The sequence below is a fragment of the Cervus elaphus genome, chromosome 18 (genome assembly GCF_910594005.1).
Source record: "Cervus elaphus chromosome 18, mCerEla1.1, whole genome shotgun sequence".
Classification (NCBI taxonomy): domain Eukaryota; kingdom Metazoa; phylum Chordata; class Mammalia; order Artiodactyla; family Cervidae; genus Cervus; species Cervus elaphus.
The window spans coordinates 19359295-19383057 of NC_057832.1; the positions used below are offsets into that span (position 1 = coordinate 19359295).

At 38.4% G+C, this 23763-nt stretch overlaps 1 long non-coding RNA gene and 1 pseudogene across 1 annotated transcript in view; one reads left to right on the plus strand and one right to left on the minus strand.

Annotated features, from left to right (window-relative positions):
* LOC122674134 overlaps positions 1–23763 on the minus strand; it is a 54058-nt gene that overhangs the window by 15561 nt on the left and 14734 nt on the right. Inside the window, exon 2 of the long non-coding RNA XR_006334910.1 lies at positions 17329–17506. This is a non-coding gene — a long non-coding RNA (uncharacterized LOC122674134). The remainder of the gene's footprint in view (positions 1–17328; positions 17507–23763) is intronic.
* On the plus strand, positions 3697–4191 carry LOC122674133 (annotated as a pseudogene).

A 23763-nucleotide genomic window follows, 5' to 3' on the forward strand; every position in this document is an offset into this window, starting at 1 on the left:
AAGGCTCAAATATGATGTTGGGGTTGTAAAGAAGGATCATATGACAAAAGGAAATAAAATCTAGAGAGAACAGAGTCTTGACACAAAGGCTCCTTCCATTCAGCAAAAGAACAAGACCAGTAAGAGTGCTTTGGGGTGGAGGTGGGGGAAGGCAAAGAGGGAGAGAGACAGGAGAGGCAAGTGGAGGTGGGACACAGGAGACGGGTGCTATTTCTCCAGGGTTTGACCTAGAGACTTGTGGAGAAGGGGGATTAGCTAAACCGGGGAGCCGGGGGATGTTGAAAGTAGAGTTCTGCATACTCTGCCTCCCATTTGGTTGCCTGGGAGAAATCCACCGGGCCGGGTGTCCTAGGCCAACATGGGGTGGGCCCAGCAGCATAAAGAGAGTGGACAAGTCTGGCCAAAGAAAAGCATCATCTCCCTAGCTTTTGAGTGGACAACCCAGAAGATTCCATATGCTCCCACAATGGAAGTGATGGAAAGGATGGTAAAGGTATGCATTGAGATCCAAAGCAGCCTGCCATGAGGCCCACAATGGTGAGAGGTAGGGGACCCCACAGTGAATCTGCAGGATGAACTACTCAGGCCCAGGAATTAGATGGAGGATATGGCAGATCTTCTCCATACTCTTCATGGGGTTCTCAAGGCAAGAATGCTGAAGTAGTTTGCCATTCCCTTCTCCAGTGGACCACATTTTGTCAGAACTTTCCACCACGACCCCTCTGTCTTGGGTAGCCCTACACATCATGGCTCATAGTTTCATTGAGTGAGACAAGGCTGTAAGTCAAAGAAAGCAGGGAAAACCACTAGGCCATTCAGGTATCATCTAAATCAAATCCCTCACGATTATATAATAGAAGTGACAAATAGACTCAAGGCATTAGTTAGGTCTGATAGAATGTCTGAAGAACTATGGACAGAGGTTTCTAACACTGTACAGAAAGTAGTGATCAAAACTATACCCAAGGGGGGAAAAATGCAAAGACAAAATGATTGTCTGAGGAGACCTCACAAATAGCTGAGGAAAGAAGAGAAGCAAAAGGCAAAGGAGAAAAGGAAAGATATACCCATCTGAAAGCAGAATTCCAAAGAATAGCAAAGAGAGATAAGAAAGCCTTCGTAAGTGAACAATGCAAAGAAATAGAGGAAAACAATAGAATGGAAAAGACTAAAGATCTCTTCAAGAAAATTAGAGCTAACAAGGGAACACTTCATGCAAAGATGGGCACAATAAAGGACAAAAATGGTATGGACCTAGCGGAAGTAGAAGATATTAAGAAGAGGTGGCAAGAATACACAGAAAAACTATACAAAAAAGATCTTCATGACCCAGATAACCACAATGGTGTGATCACTCACCTAGGGCCAGATATCCTGGAGTGCAAAGTCAAGTGGGTCTTAGGAAACATCACGACGAACAAAGCTAGTAGAGGTGATAGAATTCCAGCTGAGCTATTTCAAATCCTGAAAGATGATGCTGTGAAAGTGCTGCACTCAATATGCCAGCAAATTTGGAAAACTCAGCAGTGGCCACAGGACTGGAAAAGGTCAGCTTTCATTCCAATTCCGAAGAAGGGCAATACCAAAGAATGTTCAAACTATTGCACAGTTCTCATTTCACAGGCTAACAAGGTAATGCTCAAAATCCTTCAAATTAGGCTTCAACAGTATGTGAACCAAGAACTTTCACACGTACAAATTGGATTTAGAAAAGGCTGAGGAACCAGAGATCAAATTGCCAATATCGTTGGATCATAGAAAAAGCAAGAAAATTCCAGAAAAACACCTACTTCTGCTTCATTGACTACACTAAATCATTTGACTGTGTGAATTACAACAAACTGTGGAAAATTCTTTAAAAGATGGGAATACCAGACCACCTGACCTGTCTCCTGAGAAATCTGTATGCAGGTCAGGAAGCAACAGTTAGAACAGGACATGGAACAATGGACTGGTTCCAAATTGGGAAAGGAGTATGTCAAGACTGTAGATTGTCACCCTGCTTATTTAACTTCTATGCAGAGTACATCATGTGAAATGCCGGGCTGGATGAAGCACAAGCTGGAATCAAGATTGCTGGGAGAAATATCAATAACCTCAGATATACAGATGACAGCACCCTGATGGCAGAAAGCGAAGAGGAACTAAAGGGCCTCTTAATGAGGGTGAAATAGAAGAGTGAAAAAGCTGGCTTAAAACTCAACATTCAAAAAACTAAGATCATGGCATCCAGTCCCATCACTTCATGGGAAATAGATGGAGAAATTATAGAAACAGTGGCAGACTTTATTTTTGGGGGCTCCAAAATCACCACAGATGGTGACTGTAGCCATGAAATTAAAAGACACTTGCTCCTTGGAAGAAAAGCTATGACCAACCTAGATGGCATATTAAAAAGCAGAGACATTACTTTGCCAACAAAGGTTTTTAGTGTATGGTCAAAGCTATGGTTTTCCCAGTAGTCATGTATGGATGTGAGAACTGGACATAAAGAAAGCTGAGCACTGAAGAATTGATGCTTTTGAACTGTGGTGTTGGAGAAGACTCTTGAGAGTCCCTTGGACTGCAAGAAGATCAAACAAGTCAATCATAAAGGACATCAGTCCTGAATATTCATTAGAAGGACTGATGCTGAAGCTGAAGCTCCATACTTTGGCAACTTGATGGGAAGAACTGACTCATTGGAAAAGACCCTGATGCTGGGAAAGACTGAAGGCAGGGGAGAAGGGTACGACAGAGGATAAGATGGTTGGATGGCATCACTGACTCAGTGGGACATGAATTTGAGAAAACTCTGGGAGCTGGTGAAGGACAGGGAAGCCTGGCATGCAGTAATCCATGTGGTTGCAAAGAGTCGTACACAACTTAGCAACTGAACAACAACAATGGCAGATTCTCAGCAAGGTCTCCACGAAGAACCTAGATGGGGTTAAGGAAGCAGAACGGGGCCACTTGGTCCTCCCAAGATGGGAAATAAGAAGAAAGGAACAAGTATGTGTTGATAAGCCACAGATTTCATGGTGGACACCGGAAGGACAGTCATGTTATTCATATCTGAGACGGTATGAGTTTAGCTCTGTAAGCACTCAACATATAGTTATTCAATATTTGGTAGCATACAATTTATGGTCTTAAAGGTAGGATAAAAGTCCTAGCTGATTCAAAGTTGCAAGGCTTCCATCTACTGGTAATTTGCTCAAATTTCAGGCACATGATTCTTGAAATTGTTGACAATTTAAGAAGAGCCAAATATAATTCATACACAGTGACAAAGAACATCACAATTTCTCAAAATTGCTCAAAATTCTTGTTGATGTTCAAATGTAAATTGAGAATTTCTAGAGAAGGGTATAGAAATATGAAACAAAGATTTCATTTCCAAGTTGTTTTCAGTATTATAAAATTCCCTTCATCTTGGAGATCATTTAGGTCACTGTTAGAGAAAATACATACATAGGGGTTGGAAAGGTAATAAAAACATTTTGAGAGGAAAAGCTGTAAGGACTGATTACTCTCCAAGAATTTTAATGGAAAAAGATAAAAACAATCATGTAGTCCTACTCAGCACTGTCTAACAGAAATATAATGAGCCACATATGCATTTTAAATTTTCTAGTGGTCACATTTAAAAAATAGGTGACTATGGGGAGAGAGTGTCTCGGCCAAGCACTTGGACTTGGCTCCTTCATTTCCAACATGGAAGAAACTTACACTGAAACCCTGGACCCTGAAAGGCTGTTACAATGTCCCTATGATTTAAAATATATATATATATCAGATATGTGCCTGCAGGTTTCCTTATCATCTTATCAAGTACAAAAAGAATAATCCTGATTATTTAAAAAATCTGGCTATCTGCCCCTTAAGTGCTTACCATCCTCTGGCTGAAATCAGGCATATCTCAAGCTGTGATGACAAAAGCTGTATTGAGCAGGGTATAGTCATCCAGGAACCTTGGACAAGAGACTCTGACTGAGAGCTCATAGCAGGTGCCCTCCTCACGATGAACACGGGAATGAAGATTTGTAGGAACAGACCAGCACCCCATTTGTCTGAAGGCACTGCCAACTACTGTGGTAACAACAGTCCTGCCAGCCAAACAACATTGTTATGGCGCCTAAGAGTAACCTGGCTTTAGGCATGCAAGTTCCCAAGCCTCTAACATGGAAAAACAGTGGACATGCCCAGTAACTGAATATCTATCTCATCAAATGCGAGTCCCTTGCTTCTTCCTGCTACAGCAGGTTCTTCATTTTTTTTCCTCCTAACCTAATTATAGAAAGATAAATTATCTGTGACTTTCAAAGTGACAAGTACCTTTTTTTTCTCCCCCTCTGTGAGTGCTTACTCATTCGATGCAAGAAAGAAACTTCATGCTCAGAACTGTTTCAAATAAACCATCACTACAGATAACTTGAAAAATAAATAAATTAAAAATAAGAAGCAAAAAGAAACGAGTAAAAGTAGTCTCAATAGTAATACTTTGTCTAATGCAAGGTATCTAAAATATTTCTCATTTCAGGTATAATCAGTATAAAAATTATTAATGAGACATTTTATTTTTTTTCATACTAAGTCTTCAAAATCCATTGTACATTCTACACTTAGAGTATATCTCAATATGGATGCTAACTATTCAGTGGTTAAAGTAAAATCCAGTCCTACCAAAATAATAAATTTGTGTTTAGCAGAAAAATGTCACCCTGCTACCTTCTATTTTAAATTTAAAATACTTAAAATTTTGGTTTCTTAGTCACATTAGCCATATTTCAAGTGCTCAACTTGAATGGCTGGTAAATACCCTGTTATACAGCAAATATCCAAGTTGCTAATTAGCACAGGTACAAAACTGATGTACACTGAATGAATGACTGGATAACTTGTCTGAGTTCCACAGTTTATGAGCTGCTACTTTCATGTGTTTACACTGAACAATCATCGGGACTAACTGGATATGAGAGGAGAGAGATAAAGGGGCCAAAGAGTTTGGGAGGAAGCCATAAGGAGAATCAGAGTGCCGTGGGCAGCATCAGAAATGCTGAGAACGGAGACGTGGTTCAGAAGGGAACATAATGAATATTGGAGCTCTGAAAGTTCCTTGCTGTGAGGAATATGGCTACTAACAAAGCTCCCAGGGATCATCAGTAGCACCAACAGAATCTACCATCACAACTGCTCATATCTGTCCAGCGGCTACACACAATCCTGTCCTCTCTGGTCTAAAACCGAAGTCAAACTCCAGCGGCACTGTGCTTGGTTCTGTTAGTCTGACCCATGATTCTCGGGATGTTTGCACGAATTTCACACCCACCTGTTTCCTCATGGTTGCTCTGAACCCTGAGTTTCAACTGCTGCCTGTTCTCTCCTCCTAGCGCCCTCCTGCCATCCCCGACCACAGCCTTTCCCTTCTGACCTTCTTCTAGCCTATGCCCCTGAGTTTTGTTATGCCCAGCCCTAGCCATCTCTCTTTTTTTTTTTTTCGGCCGAGCAACATGGCATATATTGATGCAGGATCTTAGTCCCCCAAGCAGGAATCAAACCCATGCCACCTGCAGTGGAAGCATGGAGTCTTAACACTGGACCACCAGGGAAGTCCCCAGTCCATCCTTTTTTTAATCAATTCACTTTTTAATTTTTGACATTACAGAACAAAACTGAAATCTATTAATATTCTATGCTTACATTTCTTAGAGACAAACAGAAATAAAATTTACAAATCAAAAACTGAAAACAAGCAAAAAAACAGGGAAGAGTTTATAAAAACTAAATATGGATCTGAGCATTAACAGCTGAACAGAGAATGTGATTTTCAACTGTACGCTTACAAATGACAACAAGTCCCAGTCACAGGCATGCCTCGGACTTCAAGTCATGTCTGTGACACCTCACCTGAATACCTCTGTATCTGCGGTAGGCAACCTCTCAGATGACCCCCAGTGATCCTCACCTCCCAATATCTGTGTCCTGATAATGCCAAACAGAAGACAGCAAACGTGATGGACTATAACTTCTTTGGATAACTTTCCTCTTGGATTCTCTTTCTTACCTTCTCATTCGCTTATTCTGAACAAAGCCAATTGCAGTGTTGCAAGCTGCCCTACAGAGAGGTCCACATAGCAAAGAACCAGGGACCTCTCAGACCAACAATCCATGAAGAATTTTGGAAGGAGTGAATTCGGAAGCAGAACCACCTCCAGTCAAGCCTTCAGGTGAGACTTGTGCTCTGGTCAACACTTTAATTGCAGCCTTGTGAGATACCTTGGGGTTTCCCAGGCAGCTCAGTGGTAAAGAATCCACCTGGCAATGCAGGAGCTGCAGAAGACACAGGTTCGAACCTCGAGGCAAAGACAACTAGCTAAGTTGCATCCAGATCTCTAACCTAGAGAAACTGTGTTTTTAAACTAAGTTTTGGAGTAATTTGTTACACAGCAAGAGATAACTAATACAGCCTGGAACCCTAGTTTTCTTATAGAAAATTCAGATAATATGTCCTATCTACAGTGAATTGAATTTTGGACATTTCAAGTGATCACAAGATATTCAAACCAGAATGTGCACAAGATAATCGCTAAAACAGACCTGGAGCCTAAGGAACGGTTAGCATCAAGATTAAAAAGGAAGTCATGACAATGTGTTGACCGTCTTTGAAGACTTTGAATGTATATATGAAGCATTTGTCAAATGGATGAGGGGAATAATTCGTTTCTTCCCTTGTGAGTCTCACTTGGCAGAGAGAAGGGAGCTCATGAGAAACATTTGGGGAAATTTACAAACATATCCACGGCCTCACCTTCCCCATTTAAACCAGACTTAAATCAGAATCTCCAGGAAGAAAATCCAGTCATGTACATTTTTCTAAGTTCTAAGAGAGTAGAACTTAAAAACACATTAATCTCTTATATAGAATTCCATATGGTCCAGATCTGTTACAGGTTCAATATAACCAAGTTTTCCAGAAGGCCTCCATTATAACACAAGCATTTCTTTAACAAGCTAGCATCATAGCACAGAACTGTACCATAGTTGATAGCATAAGTCACCTTCTTTCATATTAAAAGTATCCTCTAAAAATGAATTTCAGTGATCAGTGGACTTACACACAGGAACTTCTTTTAATACCTCACCTGATCTCTCACTGAGGCAATGAGAAATTTGAAGTTTCATTATGATAGACTTGAGGATCTGTAAATTATTTCTAAATGCCTAATAGAAACTATAAAAATTATATTTTTACCAAGGATAAAAACTACAGGCTAACTAAAATGTCATGTCTTTAATTAAACAGAAATTAATCACTATACCTATTACTAGCATATTATTAAATTATTATTATCATATATTAATTAGTATAAAGATGGACAGTTAATGACCCAATAGAAACCACCTAGATCAGTATCCCATCTTGATTTTGTAACTGATCTTGAACCTAATACAAAGTGATAGCCAAATTAAAGTGAATCACACTTAAGTACCTCTAGACACATTTGAATTTTGTTACTAGCAGTTAGTATAGTAGAAAAATCAACAGTATTAGAATCAGAGAATATTAGAACCTGTGCTGTCCTATCTGTACAAAGGGAATTTCCAAATGTCAGTTTTTTTCATCTGTCATGTGGGGATAATGCCAAAGGATTCTGGGAAATTAAATGAGAAAATGTGGCAGCCTGATGCTTAGCAAATAGCACAAAGCTTAGCACATAGTAGAAGTTCAACAGTTGTTGTTGCCTCTTGTCTTTAATCAAATATTTATGCAATCTAATATACTTGTAAATCTTGATGAATATGGATCATTGATTATAATTCAGATCAATAACTCAATCTCCCAAGGCAAAAGAAATAAAAGCAAAAATAAACAAATGGGACCTAATCAAATATACAAGCTTATGCACAGGAAAGGAAACCATGAACAAAATAAAAAAAACAACCTACAGAATGGAATAAAACATTTGCAAACAATGTGACCAACAAGAGGCTAACATCCAAGATATACAAATAACTCATGCTCATATTCAGTATGAGTATATATAACTCAGTATCAAAAAAATACTTAATCAAAAAATGGTCAGAAGACACAAACAGATATTTCTCTAAAAAAGATATACAGATGGTCAACAAGCACATGAAAAAATGTTCAACATTGTAATTACTACAGTAACACAAATCAAAACCTCAATCAGTCAGTCACCAATCAGTCACTCAATCACCAGTCAGCATAACCATTATCAAAAAGTCTACAAATAACAAATGCTGGAGAGGGTGTGGGGAAAAGGGAACCCTTCTATAATGTTCGTAGGAATGTAAAGTGGTAGAACCACTATGGAAAACAATATGGAGTTTCCTTAAAAACCTAAAAATAGAGCTACCATATGATCCATCAGTCCTACTCCTGGGCATATATCCAAAAAGACAAAAAGTCTAATTTGAAAATGATACATGTACCCCAAAATTCACAGAAGCACTACTTACAATAGTCAAGACATGGAAACAACTCAAGTGCCCAACAAAAGAAGAATGGTTTAAGAAGATGCGATCTCTGCTTCTTAATCTCACACACACACACACACACACACAAACACACACACACTGGAATATTACTCAGCCAGAAAGAAACAATGAAATATTGCCATTTGCAGCAATATGGATGGATGTAGAGAATATCTAAGTCACTGTCAGACAGACAAATATAAATATATATCTCATATGTGTAATTAAAAAATAATACAAATGAATTTATATACAGAAGAGAAACAAACTCACAGACATATAAAACAAACATGATTATCAAAGGGAAAAGGAATGAGGGAAGGATAAATTAGGAGTATGGGATTAGTAGACACAAACTATCATGCACAAAATGGGCTTCCCTGGTGACTCAGCGGTAAAGAATCCACCTGCCAATGCAGGAGACATGGGTTCAATCTTTGGGTCGGGAAGATCCCCTGGAGAAGGAAAAATTGTTGCCTAGAAAATCCCATGGACAGAGAAGGCTGGCAGGCCACCGTTCCTGGGGCGGCAAAAGAATCAGACACAACTTAGGGAATAAACAACAATAGTAATGCACAAAATAGATAAGTAACAAGGATTTGCTATATAAAACAGGGTACTTTATTCAGTATCTTATAATAAACTATAATGGAAAATAATCTAAAATACATATGTTAGAAAAAATAATTTAGATCAATATTGAAATAAATAATTTCTTTGATATGAAATTTTTTAAAACATAGAGTCCACACTGAAAAAACAATACAACGGGTCTCTGACAATGTTTAAAGCTTGTGAATAACTGACAACCCAAATATGTTCTAGTATACTTTAATTCTGCTCAGCGTCTTCTTTGACAGAAATGATGAAAAGCATCTCATCACATTTCATATTCTCCATCATAGCCTTCATATTTGTGTGTGTATATAACCCAGATGGGAACATACTAAGTGTTGTTCTCTAGAGCTTAGTTTTCATTTGTAATAATAAGTTGCAGACAGATTTCCATGTTAGTACATATAGCTGTAACTCAATCTTTAATATACTAACATTAACTATACTTAATATACTAACATTTATTTAATTAGTCTCTTTTGAGGCACATTTAAATGTTTCAAAATTTTCACTATTATAAATTATCCTTATCTGTGAATCTCTGTACATGTGTCTTTAGACACTGGGGTATTTCTCTAGGATTGCATAAATTATGAATGCACTTAGCTGGCAGTAACAAAAACCATACCAAGAATGATTGTTAAAATGGATTTCCTCACATAATAAAATGCTGAAAGGTAAGCAATTGCTAGCATTGTTCTTTCAACCCTTCTACTCCGATATCTTCAGCTATTATTTATGCTCATTATGTTCATTATTTTATATGCTTTTGAACTGTGGTGTTGGAGAAGACTCTTGTCCCTAGGACTGCAAGGAGACCCAACCAGTCCATTCTAAAGGAAATCAGTCCTGAATATTCATTGGAAGGACTGATGCTGAAGCTGAAACTCCAATACTTTGGCCACCTGATGCGAAGAACTGACTCATTGAAAAAGACCCTGATGCTGGGAAAGATTGAAAGCAGGGGGAGAAAGGTACGACAGAGGATAAGATGGTTGGATGGCATCACCAACTCGATGGACATGAGTTTGAGTGAGCTCTGGAAGTTGGTGATGGACAGGGAAGCCTGGCGTGCTGCAGTCCATGAGGTCGCAAAGAGTCGGACATGACTGAGTGACTGAACTGAAATGATGTTCATTATTTATGTTCTCCAGGTACCACATCTGCACCCCAGCATCCCAGCAAGAAGGAGGTTTCAGGAACCAAAACTTCCTCCTAGAAGGGAAGTGCCCCAGCAGACTTTCACCAATGACGTTTTGCTCAGAACTGTGCTACACACCCATCCCCAGACCAATCACAGGCAAAGAAGAATGGAGTCATCATGACCAGCTGAAATCCACCATGATCCATTTCCTGGATCTTGGGGCTACAGCCTATCAGCTCTGAGCTCACTGAACAATTTAATCTGTTGGAAAATTCAGAGTCTTAAGACTCTTGCGAAAGAAAAGAGGAATGGAGACTGGCTACCGAGAAAGCAGTGAACAGTATCTTTGACAGATTCTAAAGGAGAATTGCTAAGCCAAAGGGTATATGGCACTACATTCTACATTTGCAATACCAATCACCAAATTACCTTCCAAAAATAGTGTATGGAATGAAAGTTCCAGTAACATATATGAAATGGCTGAACTGCCAACATTCAACAACCCTGGTGTTCTAAATTTTTCTAAATGTTTGCCAATCTGATAAGCAGAAAATAATCAAATGCAAAGTTATACAGATATGAGTAGATAGATGATAGAATCAAATAGTATATTTTGTACATATTTTATTATTAGTGTAGATGAGAATTTCTTAATATATTTAATGACCACTTGAATTTCTTTTTCTGTGAATTGCCAGTATAAAAATGTCTTTATTCACTTTTCTATTTTTTTTTTTGCTTTAATATATTATGAGCATTAACTCCTTTTTACAAATACATTTACCAGTTTATTTCTTGACTCTCCCATTTGTTTCTGCTCTTTCACCCAATTCAGATGCTTTTAATTTGTTTTAAGTCAAATCTATTCATCCTTCAGTTTATATACTCAGATCTTGGCAACATGCTATGAAAGATCATGCCTGCTTCAAGACTGGAAAATATTCTCTCTTTTAGTACTGCAATTTAAGGAGTTTATATGAATAGATCCTTAAACTACTTGAAATTGATTTTTGAAAATAGTGACACATTATCTACATATATTTTCCCAAATTGTCACTCAGTTATAACAGTGATATTTATAACTTTTATTTCTAATTAATTTTAAATTTTTGTGGCATTACCAAAGTTTTAATTACTGTAGATTTCAAGTATCAGATCATGAGTTACTTGCAGCAAAATTCAGGCTTAAATTGAAAAAAGTAGGGAAAACCACTAGGCCATTTAGGTATGAACTAAATCAAATCCCTTATGATTTTACAATGAAGATGACAGATAGATTCAAGGAATTAGATCTGGTAGATAGAGTGCCTGAAGAACTATAGACCGGGGAGGTTCGTAACACTGTACAGGAGGCAGTGACCAAAATCATCCCAAAGAAAAAGAAATGCAAGAAAGCGAAGTGGTTGTGTGAGGAGCCTCTACAAATAGCTGAGGAAAGAAGAGAAGCTAAAGGCAAGGGAGAAAGGGAAAGATACACTCAACTGAATGCAGTTCCAGAGAATAGAAAGGAGAGATAAGAGGCTTATCTTTGCATTGTGCAAAGAAACAGAGGAAAACAATAGAATGAAAAAGACTAGAGGTCTCGTCCAGAAAATTGGTGATATCAAGGAAACATTTCATGCAAGGATAGACACAGTAAAGGACAGAAAGCATAAGGACCTAACAGAAGCAGAAGAGATTAAGAAGAGGAGGCAAGAATACACAGAAGAACTAAAGTTCTTAATGACCTGGATAACCATGATGGTGTGGTCAGTCACTTAGAGTTGGACATTCTGGAGTGTGAGGCCAAGTGGGCCTTAGGGAGGATTACTATGAACAAAGTTAGGGGAGGTAACAGAATTCCAACTGAGCTATTTAAAATTCTAAAAGATGATGTTGTTAAAGTGCTGGACTCAACATGTCAGCAAATTTGGAAAACGCAACAGAAGCCACAGGACTAAAAAAGTCAGTTTTCATCCAATTCCAAAGAAGGACAATGCCGGAGAATGTTCAAACTACTGTAAAACTGTGCTCATTTCACATGCCAGCAAGGTTATGCTTAAAATCCTTCAAGCTAGACTTCAGCAATACATGAGCCAAGAACTTCTAGATGTACAAGTTGGGCTCAAAGAGGCAGAGGAACCAGAGATCAAATTGCTAACATTTGTTGGGTTATGGAGAAAGCAAAGGAGTTCCAGAAAAACATCTCCTTCTGCTTCATTGACTATCCTAAAGCCTTTCACTGTGTGGATCACAAAAAAATGTGGAAAATTCTTAAACAGATATATACCAGATCACCTGAGAAACCTGTACTTGGGTCAAGAAGCAACAGTTAGAACCGAACATGGAACTGATTGGTCCCAAACTGGGAAAGGGGTACAGCAAGATTGTATATTGTCATCCTGCTTATTTAACTTATATGCAGAGTACTGTAGTCCACCAGGCTCCTCTGTCCTTTGAACTCTCCAGGCAAGAATACTGGAATGGGTTACAATTTCCTTCTCCAGGGGATTTTCCTGATTCAGGAATCAAGCCTGGGTCTCCCGCACTGCAGGCAGATTCTTTACTGTCTGAGTCATCAGAGAAGCCCTATATACAGAGTACATCATGTGAAACGCCAGGCTGGATGAATCACAAGCTGGAATCAAGATTGCTGGGAGAAATATCAACAACCTCAGATATGCAGATGATACCAGTCTAATGGCAGAAAGTGAAGAGGAACTAAAGAGCCTCTTGACGAGAGTGAAAAAGGAGAGTGAAAAAGCTGACTTGAAACTCAGTATTCAAAAAACTAAGATCATGGTATCTGGTCCCATCACTTCACAGGAAATAGAGGGGGAAAAGTGGAAGCAACAGATTTTATTTACTCGGGCTCCATAAATCACTTAGACAGTGACTGCAGCCATGAAATTAAAAGACACTTGCTCCTTGGAAGAAAAGCTATAACAAAGCTAGACAGCATATTAAAAAGCACAGACATCATTTTGCTACCAAAGGTCCATATAGTCAAAACCATGGTTTTTCCAGTAGTCATGTATGGATGTGAGAGTTGGACCATAAAGAAAGCTGAATGCTGAACTGATGCTTTCAGATTGTAGTGCTAGATAAGACTCTTAAGAGTCCCTTGGACTGCAAGAAGATCAAACCAGTCAATCCTAAAGGAAATCAACCCAGAATAGTCATTGGAAGGACTGATGCTGAAACTGAAGCTTCAATACTTTGGCCACTTGATGCAAAGAGTCGACTCACTGGAAAAGACCCTGATGCTACAAAAGATTGAAAGCAAAAGGAAGAAGAGGTGGCAGAGGATGAGATGGTTAGAAAGCATCACTGACTTAAAGGACGTGAATTTGAGCCTGTGAAGGACAGACGAGCCTGTCATGCTATAGTGCATGGGGCTGCAAAGACTCAGACACGACTTAGAGACTGAACAACAAAGAGTTTGTGCTGACAACTTGCAATGCAATTACTTTACTATAATTATTGTTTTTTCTACAGTTTCTGAACATTCTTTCACATGTCTTTTTCTATATAAGAAATGTGATCAAATTTTCAGGATTAAAAGAAATAATTGGTCAGTGTACTTACTGAAATTTTATTCCATTTATAGTTTAGTGAGGGGAGCATCTTTACAGTTCTGCATCTTGCTACTCAGGAACATAATATTATTAGAAAATGATGTGATATATTGGTGGAAGAGAATAATAACAATAATAAATTCTACCTCGGCACAGCCAACCTTCTTCTCTTTAAGTTCTCGAAGAAGACAAAGTAAGGAAAAACAGTGCTTGACTGTTAACTGAATACTACAATATTACTTGTAGTAATATTGCTGAATACTACAATATTAGCTTTGGACCTACACCATTTTCAGACCTCTGAGAAGATAATCTGGACCAAGCATGATCTCCCTTTTGAAGCTGTATCAGTGCAGCTGGCCCAGCGCCACAGAGGAATCCATCACGCCTGCGCCATGTCACTGGTCCCCTCACCCTCATCCCAGGACCTGCCTCCAACCCACCACCACCCAACAGCAAACACCATGTACCAAAACCTGGCCCTGCCGCCGGATGAAATGCCAAACTCATTAGCATTAAAGAAAGACGAGCCAGAGAAAATACATTTGCCCCGTTGTTAAAAGTAGTATGTAAAATAAAGACAACTACAGTAGGAAAGGAAGGGTCCAGTGAAACAAAGAGAATGGCCAGCTTGATAAAGGAAAAAAAGAAGAAGAAAAAGAATTGGGGCCACTTCATGTTCTCAGCTCAAATATGGACAAAAATCAAGTTTCTGGTTCTTTCAAAGTTCCATAACCAGAAAAAGTGACCTAACCTTTTAGTTACTGTTGAAAGGGACACAATATCTGATCCCCACTGACTGGATGGACAATCCTCTCCATTAGGCTTGAAGTACAGACATGGGGAAAGTGGTCAGAGAGGACTTTTAGTAGATGTCAACAGTATTTCTTTATATATATTCAGAACTTTATACACATTCAGAACTTTATACCCTTCAGCCAACGCTTACAGTTTTCTTCATGTAAGTGCTATATTTTCTTTATCAGATACATTGTTAGGAAAACTAAGGATTTTATGACTGTGGGGAATAGAATCTTTTAAGGTTATATTTTCTAAATGAGTTACAGGTAAAAATAACTGACTTTTTGCATGTTTATTTTTATCCAACCTCATCGAACTCTTCGTTTTTCTAAATTCTCTGGAATCTTCTAAGAATATTGTCATACTCTCTAGAAAATGAAATTTGATTTGACCCTTTTCTTTTAGTTTACTTAAAAATCTATTACACATAAGTGTAAAAAATAGTAATAATTTTCAAATAAAATACTCACTTATTCTCCAAATGAATAAAATATCAGTTCCTTTGAAGTTCTCTGTCTTTCCTAGAAGTAACCACAGCCTTGAATTTGTAGTAATATTAATTCCCTTGTGGTTTAGTGTATATGTATCTGTGTAATTTTGTTTTTGCCAGAGTTTGAATTTTATATAAATGGAATCATAGTGTATACATTCTTCTGTGACTTGCTTTTTTGTTCTCATCATTATGCTTTTGAGATTTATCCATGTCTTAGAGAACAGAAAGAGTTTATGCTGATTCTTTTCACTGCTATATAGTATTCTTTTGTAATAAGACACCATAATTTATTTATTCTTTCCACTATTCATGGATATTTGGATTTATTTTCTTTTGCCTTTTTCCTATTACAAATAAGGCTTCCTTGAGCATTCTTGCATATATACCCTAATGAGCATGCTTAAGAATTTCTCTGGGATACATGAACATGCTGGGGGTGGGGGTGGGATTGCTTTAAGCAGAGTCTAGGTGCATATTCAGCTTGTCCAGATAGCACTAACGTTTTCTGAAGTGATTGTGCTAATTCACACAGCCATCAGAAATGTATGTTCCCTTCCCTCTACATCCTTGTCAAAACATTTCACTGTCATCTGATGAAGTGAATGGCATCTCTGATAAACCTTGCTCTGAATACTAATAATGTTACGCATATCTTCACAGTTATTGGCTTTTTGTGCTTCTCTTTCTTAAAAACAACTTCTTCATGCCTTCTGCCATTTTTACTTTTTTTGTTGTCTTTTTATCATTGAAATCTTTCGGATTTGTAGAAATTCTTCATATACCTTGAACATTAGTTCTTTTTGGTTATAAGTGTTATCAAAAAAAAACTTTTAGTTAATAGCTTGTCTTTTGAATCTCTTAATAGTGTTTTTCTTTTTAGAAAAAGGAGGGTTTCATTTTCAGGTGGTCATATTTGTTTTTACTTATTATAAATCTTTTCCTCCAAAATATGGCTTACAATTGTGAGGCTTATTTAGAAAATTCTTTCCTATTCTGAGGTCATTAAATCCTTCCCTTATATTTTAAGATTTTTCCTTTTACATTTAAGAATTTGATCTGTTTAGAATTTATTTTTGTGCAGAAAATGAGTTAGGAAACCATTTTTACTTTTGTCCATATGAATAACATATTGTCCTGGCACTAGAGTTGCCAGAGTTTAGCAAACAAATATATAGGACACCTAGTTCTAATTGAATTTCAGAAAAAAATGAATAACACTTGAGTGTAATTATGTCTTGTGAAATATTTTAGACACATATACTAAAAAAGTATTTGTTGTTTTTCTGAGACTCAAATTTAACAAAGCATCTTGTATTTTATCTGGCAACTCCATCTGGTACCATTTACTGAATCCATTCTTTATCTGCTGATATGCAATATCATTCTGTCATTTTTCGGATTTCTGTATGTATGGATGCTTCCATATTCTCTATTCTGCCTCAATATCTGTATCTTCTCAAGCCTCCTGATCATATTCTTATCAGAATTGTTGACTAGTACCTCCAGATCTATGTTGAACCGCAGTATAGTAAAATTGGGTATTTCTGTCTTATTCCTAATTTTAATGGAACTGCTTCCAGTGATTCCTCATTAGTCACCGGCAGGTTTCTTGGTTGAGATATATAAATATACATCAGGTTAAGGAAATGTCCATCTAGTCCTATTTAATTAAGAGCTTTTAAAAATCTACAATTAATATTAAAATTATGAAATTCACTTTCAGCATCTTTGGACATTATTATGAGCTTCCCCTTTCATCAGTAAACATTATACTATATTAATGAATTATAATTAGGTGAATTTTATATTTAAACTGATCACAGTGTGTTATTATTTAAATATGCCCCCAGATTTTGCCTAGTAATTGATTTAGGATTTTAAATGTTATTTTTAACAGACTGGTTTGTATTTTCTTTTATGAGACTGTATGCGTGTGCGTTTGTGTGCATGTTCCAGTGAAGGTGAGTAGAAAGGGAAAGGGATGAGAAGGAGACTTGACCATGTGGAACTTTAAAACAAATTTTAAGTATTTTTTAAAGTACAAATAGAGTATAGCAGAGATGAGCCTTCTTTTTCTCTCACCACACACACACACACACACACTAAACCATACCTCTTCCCAGGATTCCCTAAGAAAGGTCTTCAGAGCAGTTGGAAAAACATTGGATTTTATTTCATATCCTCATTTTGCAAACAAAGAAGCTGAATCCTAAAAAGATTAAGAGTTCACATACCTGGTCTCTTCTTGCTAATAGTATTTAAAAATTGAAGGGAAATAGGTCCTTGAGGGACAGCTAGTGGAACTTTATTTAAGTTGGAGAAAGGAGACACACTGGACATTTCATTACAGTCTTCAAAATGATGAAGGGAGTTCAAATAAGCAATGACAAGCTGTCCTTTTCAATGCGCTTTCTGGAAAGAAGAAGTTAAATAGCTTTAATTAATTCAAGAGGGATTTAGGTCAATAGTAAGAACTTCCTGAATGAACAAATTCCAAGACAATAGAAGGGGCTGCCACAGGAAGCTGAGGAAGAGCTAAGAAAAGTGTAGACTGCTGTTTTTCTGCAATGATTTCAGTACTGTGAGGTTGAACCAGATAAAACTGCTGATATTCAACTTGTTTTTACCATGTTTGACTGTGCGTACATGCTCAGCTGTGTCTGACTCTTTGAGACCCCATAGACTGTAGCCTGCCAGGCTCCTCTGTCCATGGAATTTTCCAGGCAAAAAAAAGCAAATTCATCTAGATCAACCTAACACATGGAAGCACATAAATCGGTTTCACTCTAGAGGATGGCTTCTTTTCATTTCAGTCTTTATTTTACTCTATCTCTGTAGAATGTGGAGAATAGACTATTTAAGAAGTTAAGAAGTCTTAAGTCTCTTAACACAAGAGACCAAATGGAAAGCTTACCAAAGATCCTCTTCTAGTTGAAGCTCTCGGTATTTGAAAGCCAGAACTACAAATATTCCTGGGCTTCCCTAGTGGCTCAGCTGGTAAAGAACCTGTCTGCGATGCAGAAGTCCTGGGCTCGATCCCTGTGTTGAGAAGATCCCCTGGAGAAAGGAACGGATACCCACTCCAGTATTGTGCTTGGAGAATTCCATGGATTGTATAGTCCTTGGGGTTGCAAAGAGTCGGACATGACTGAGTGACCTTCACCAATATTCTGATCTATATAACCAATCATTACAGAACTAATAAACTATAAACTACGTTTAAAATGAAATGTTGTTAAGATCCATGTTTTGGATGTTGAGTGTCCTTATGGTGCCAAGCTATTTCATCTAAATGAGATTGTTGGAGTGGGGGATCTCAAGCCAGTGTCAGCTGTGCTGATTCTGTTGATGAGATTTTATATAAATGCTAGTTAAGTAGATTAGCTCTCTCCTTCATTTGGGGGTCAGATGCCATCAAGATTAGCTGTGCTGCTGTTTACAATAGCCAGGACATGGAAGCAACCTAGATGTCCATCAGCAGACAAATGGATAAGAAAGCTGTGGTACATATACACAATGGAATATTACTCAGCCACTAAAAAGAATACATTTGAATCAGTTCTAATCAAGTGGATGAAACTGGAGCCTATTATGCAGAGTGAAGTAAGTCAGAAAGAAAAACAACAATATACTAACACATATATATGGAATTTAGAAAGATGGTAATGATGACCCTATATGCGAGACAGCAAAAGAGACACAGATGTATAGAACAGTCTTTTGGACTCGGGGGGGGGGGGGTGGGTGATGATTTGAGAGAATAACATTGAAACATGTATATTATCAAGTGTGAAACAGATCGCCAGTCCAGGTTGGATGCGTGAGACAAGTGCTTGGGGCTGGTGCACTGGGATGACCCTGAGGGATGGGATGGGGAGGGAGGTGGGAGGGGGGTTCAGGATGGGGAACACATGTGCACCCGTGGCTGATTCATGTCAATGTTTGGCAAAAACCACCACAATATTGTAAAGCAATTAGCCTCCAATTAAAAGAAATAAAAAAATTTTTTAATAAAAATACAAGATTAGCTGTGCTGGAACTCTTCCCATGGCTGGTCACTTTGGGTCATTGTGTATAAATCACTGCTAAGCTGTGACATTATTTTATGAACTTTTCTAGCCCAGCTAATTGTTGTACAACTCTATTGTAATTTCTCTATTGTCATCCTCTGGTCAGTTTCCATCCCTCAAAAAAAAACTGCTATATTATTGAGAATAGAAAAATAGAAACTGTTAAAAGCATCAGACTGGTCATATTAAAGAAATGGGGTTGTCTCTCAAATGAAAATTCACAGTTAAGTATTGGCCTGGAACATATACAAGTAAAAAGGATTTTGTTTACTCATCTTGATGGATATAATACATCTGAAGGGGGTTAAAAATCCCACATGACCTTGACACAGAAGCCAGAAATTCCACCTTTCTGGAGCAGATATGCTCAAGAAATGTAAAGGTAAGAGGTAAAATTGGCAGACTTTGGTGGCCCATCAGATCTGGCAGGCGGGGGAGAAAAAGGAATGAAGGTTGAAGCTGAGGTTTCTGGCTTGAGTGCCTGGATGGAGAACAGACATCTGGGAACAGATGTGGGGTGTGTGCATGGGTGCAGGGAGGCGAGGGTCAGCCTGCATGTGCTCAGTGGGGGACTAGAAACCACACTGGATGCAAAGGTCAAGAAAGCACCCATGCGGTCTTTGAGGGTATGATTTGTGCAAGGTACTGTGAGTGCTATGAGCACTGTGAGTAGGAATTTCAAATCGCATTTACAGATGAACCACAGGGGTGGACAGAGACTCACACTCTCTAGGTTGAAGGTCACTATACTCATATAAGCGTCACTGAGGTTATGAAGGAGCTTGTGGAGATGGAGATGTTAAGATGCACACACAAAGACATCACCTGGTAGGATTAAATACTAAGTTACATGGTGATAACAACGGGGGGTAAGGATACCCCAAAGTGTTAGGACAGAATGCACGGGAGTATTCGGGAATTTGTATGGGATGTAGGGTACCAGTGATGAGGACCTCAGGGCCATTACAAATGCTGAAAGAACTCCTCTAGGCTGGAAAGAGACCAGCAACTTAAAACAACCTTGTACATACATAGATGTTGCTGGTTGCAGTTAGCCCCTACATCCCATCCTCTTTTGTCCCCCCATGGACTGGAGCCCGCCAGGCTCCTCTGTCCATGGGATTTCCCAGGCAAGAATACTGGAGTACGTTGCCATTTTCTTCTCCAGGGGATCTTTCTGACCCAGGGATTGAACCCACGTCTCCTGCACTGGCAGGCATATTTTTTTTTTTTTTTTGCTATTTTATCACTGAGCCACCTGGGAAGCCATATACATAATAGACTGCTATATAAAAACCTCATTGGAAGTTCAGTTCAGTCTCTCAGTCGTGTCCGACTCTTTGCGACCCCATGAACCTCAGCACGCCAGGCCTCCCTGTCCATCACAAACTCCCGGAGTCCACCCAAACCCACGTCCATTGAGTCGGTGATACCATCCAACCATCTCATCCTCTGTCGTCCCCTTCTCCTCCTGCCCCCAATCCCTCCCAGCATCAGGGTCTTCTCAAATGAGTCAGTTCTTCACATCAGGTGACCAAAGTATTGGAGTTTCAGCTTCAGCATCGGTCCTTCCAATGAACATCCAGGACTGATCTCCTTTAGGATGGACTGGTTGGATTTCCTTGCAGTCCAAGGGACTCTCAAGAGTCTTCTCCAACACCACACTTCAAAAGCATCAATTCTTCGGCGCTCAGCCTTCTTTATAGTCCAACTCTCACATCCATACATGACCATTGGAAAAACCATAGCCTTGACTAGACGGACCCTTGTTGGCAAAGTAATGTCTCTGCTTTTTAATATGCTATCTAGGTTGGTCATAACTTTCCTTCCAAGGAGCAAGAGTCTTTTAATTTCACAGCTGCAGTCACCATCTGCAGTGATTTTGGAGCCCAAAAAATAAAATTAGCCACTGTGTCCACTGTTTCCCCATTTATTTCCTATGAAGTGATGGGACCAGATGCCATGATCTTAGCTTTCTGAATGTTGAGCTTTAAGCCAACTTTTTCACTCTCTTTCACTTTCATCAAGAAGCTCTTTAGTTCTTCCCCACTTTCCGCCATAAGGGTGGTGTCATCTGCATATCTGAGGTTATTGATATTTCTCCCAGCAATCGATTCCAGCTTGTGTTTCCTCCAGCTCAGCATTTCTCATGATGCATATAAGTTAAATAAGCAGGGTGACAACATACAGCCTTGATGTACTCCTTTCCCTATTTGGAACCAGTCTGTTGTTCCATGTCCAGTTCTAACTGTTGCTTCCTGACCTGCATACAGGCTTCTCAAGAGGCAGGTCAGGTGGTCTGGTATTCCCATCTCTTTCAGAATTTTCCACAGTTTATTGTGATCCACACAGTTGAAGGCTTTGGCGTAGTCAATAAAGCAAAAATAGATGTTTTTCTGGAACTCTCTTGCTTTTTTGAGGATCCAACAGATTCCTCTGCCTTTTCTAAAACCAGCTTGAACATCTGGAAGTTCTCGGTTCACGTATTACTGAAGCCTGGCTTGGAGAATTTTGAGCATTACTTTACTAGCGTGTGAGATGAGTGCAATTGTGTGGTAGTTTGAGCATTCTTTGGGATTGCCTTTCTTAGGGACTGGAATGAAAATGGATCTTTTCCAGTCCCGTGGCCACTGCTGAGTTTTCCAAATTTGCTGGCATATTGAGTGTAGCACTTTCACAGCATCATCTTTCAGGACGTGAAATAGCTCAGCTGGATTTCCATCACCTCTACTAGCTTTGTTCATAGTCATGCTTCCTAAGGCCCACTTGACTTCACATTCCAGGATGTCTGGCTCTAGGTGAGTGATCACACCATTGTGATTATCTGGGTCATGAAGATCTTTTTTGTATAGTTCTTCCGTGTATTCTTGCCACCTCTTCTTAATATATTCTGCTTCTGTTAGGTCCCTACCATTTCTGTCCTTTATTGAGCCCATCTTTGCATGAAATGATCCCTTGGTATCTCTAATTTTCTTGATGAGATCTCTAGTCTTTCCCATTCTACTGTTTTAGCAAACCCAAAACTTACAATAGAAAATGTTAATCCAATTTTCAACCAGTATATAGCTTTGGGAGCAATAGAAAGTCCTCATTCATCAGATTTAAAACTATTGGGAAGGCAAGCAAACATAAATCAATAAATTCCAGAAGAAAACTAGAAGATGGTTCTTTGAAAAGATAAACAACATTAATAAACCTTTATCCAGGCTCATCAGGAAAAAAGGGAGAGGACTCAAATCAATAAAATTAGAAATGAAAAAGAAGTTACAACTGACACCATAGAATTACAAAAAATCAGAAGAGATTACTACAAGCAACTCTATGCCAATAAATTGGACAATCAGGAAGAAAAGTTGACAAATTCTTGGGTACAATCTCCCAAACTGAACTGGGAAAAAATAGAAAATATGAATAGACCAGTCACAGCATAGAAATTGAAACTATGATTTAAAACTCCCAACAAACAAAAGTTCAGGACCTAATGGCTTCACAGGTGAATTCTATCAAACACTCAGAGAAGCGTTAACACCTCTCCTTCTAAAACTACTGCAAAAAATTGCAGAGGAAGGAAAACTCCCAAATTCATTCTATGAGGCCACCATCACCCTGATACCAAAACCAGACACACAAAAAGAAAATTACAGGCCAGTATCACCGATGAATATAGATGCAAAAATCCTCAACAAAATACTAGCAATCTGAATCCAACAATACATTAAAAGAATCGTACACCACAATCAAGTAGGATTTATCCTAGGGATGCAAGGATTTTTCAATATTCAGAAACTAGTCTGTGTGATACACCACATCAACAAATTGAAGAATAAAAACCATATGATCATCTCAATAGATGCAGGGAAAGAAAAAAAAAAAAAAAGCCTTTTTGTAACAACAGTAAAAACAAAAACACGTAAATCCTTTATAAAAGAATTTATTTGGTTTCTTTAAACTATAATGCTTATTATTATATTATAAATATCTTTAAATTTACCCAAGAAAAGGTTTATAATAGAAATTTATCTATTGTATAATGCAAGTTCATCTTGTTTTATACAGTAGAATTGTGATTGAGAACTGAATAAAGGCAGCTAGCTTTGCAGACAGTATAAGTTAAAATTAAGTTGTAATTAGAATTAAAATTTTAAGTAAAACTAAGAAATAACGTGGCTGATTCTCTGTCATATAGGAGCTCATGGGTGGGTAATCCAGAGAGGCTATGGAAGTTCCATGGTGCCACGACATCTAGTCTCCTCTACCTTGGTGTTTTGCATGCATGACTTTCACCCCCAAAATCACAATTTAAGACAGTTGCAGAGCAGCAGCAATTACATACACATTTCAGGAAGCAAGAAGAAAGAAAGAAAGGCAGAAAGGTTTTCCCTCTCCCATTAAAGACAATAGCCAAAAGTTGTACTTCTATTTACATTCCACTGGCCAGGACTGAGGTATATGGCCACATCTAACCATAAGGGAAGCTGGAGATTACAATATGTGTGAGGAGAAGGGGACAGCAGAGGATGAAATGGTTAGAAAGCATCACCAACCCAATGGACATGAATTTGGGCAAATTCTGGTAGGCAGTGAAGGGCATGGAAGGCT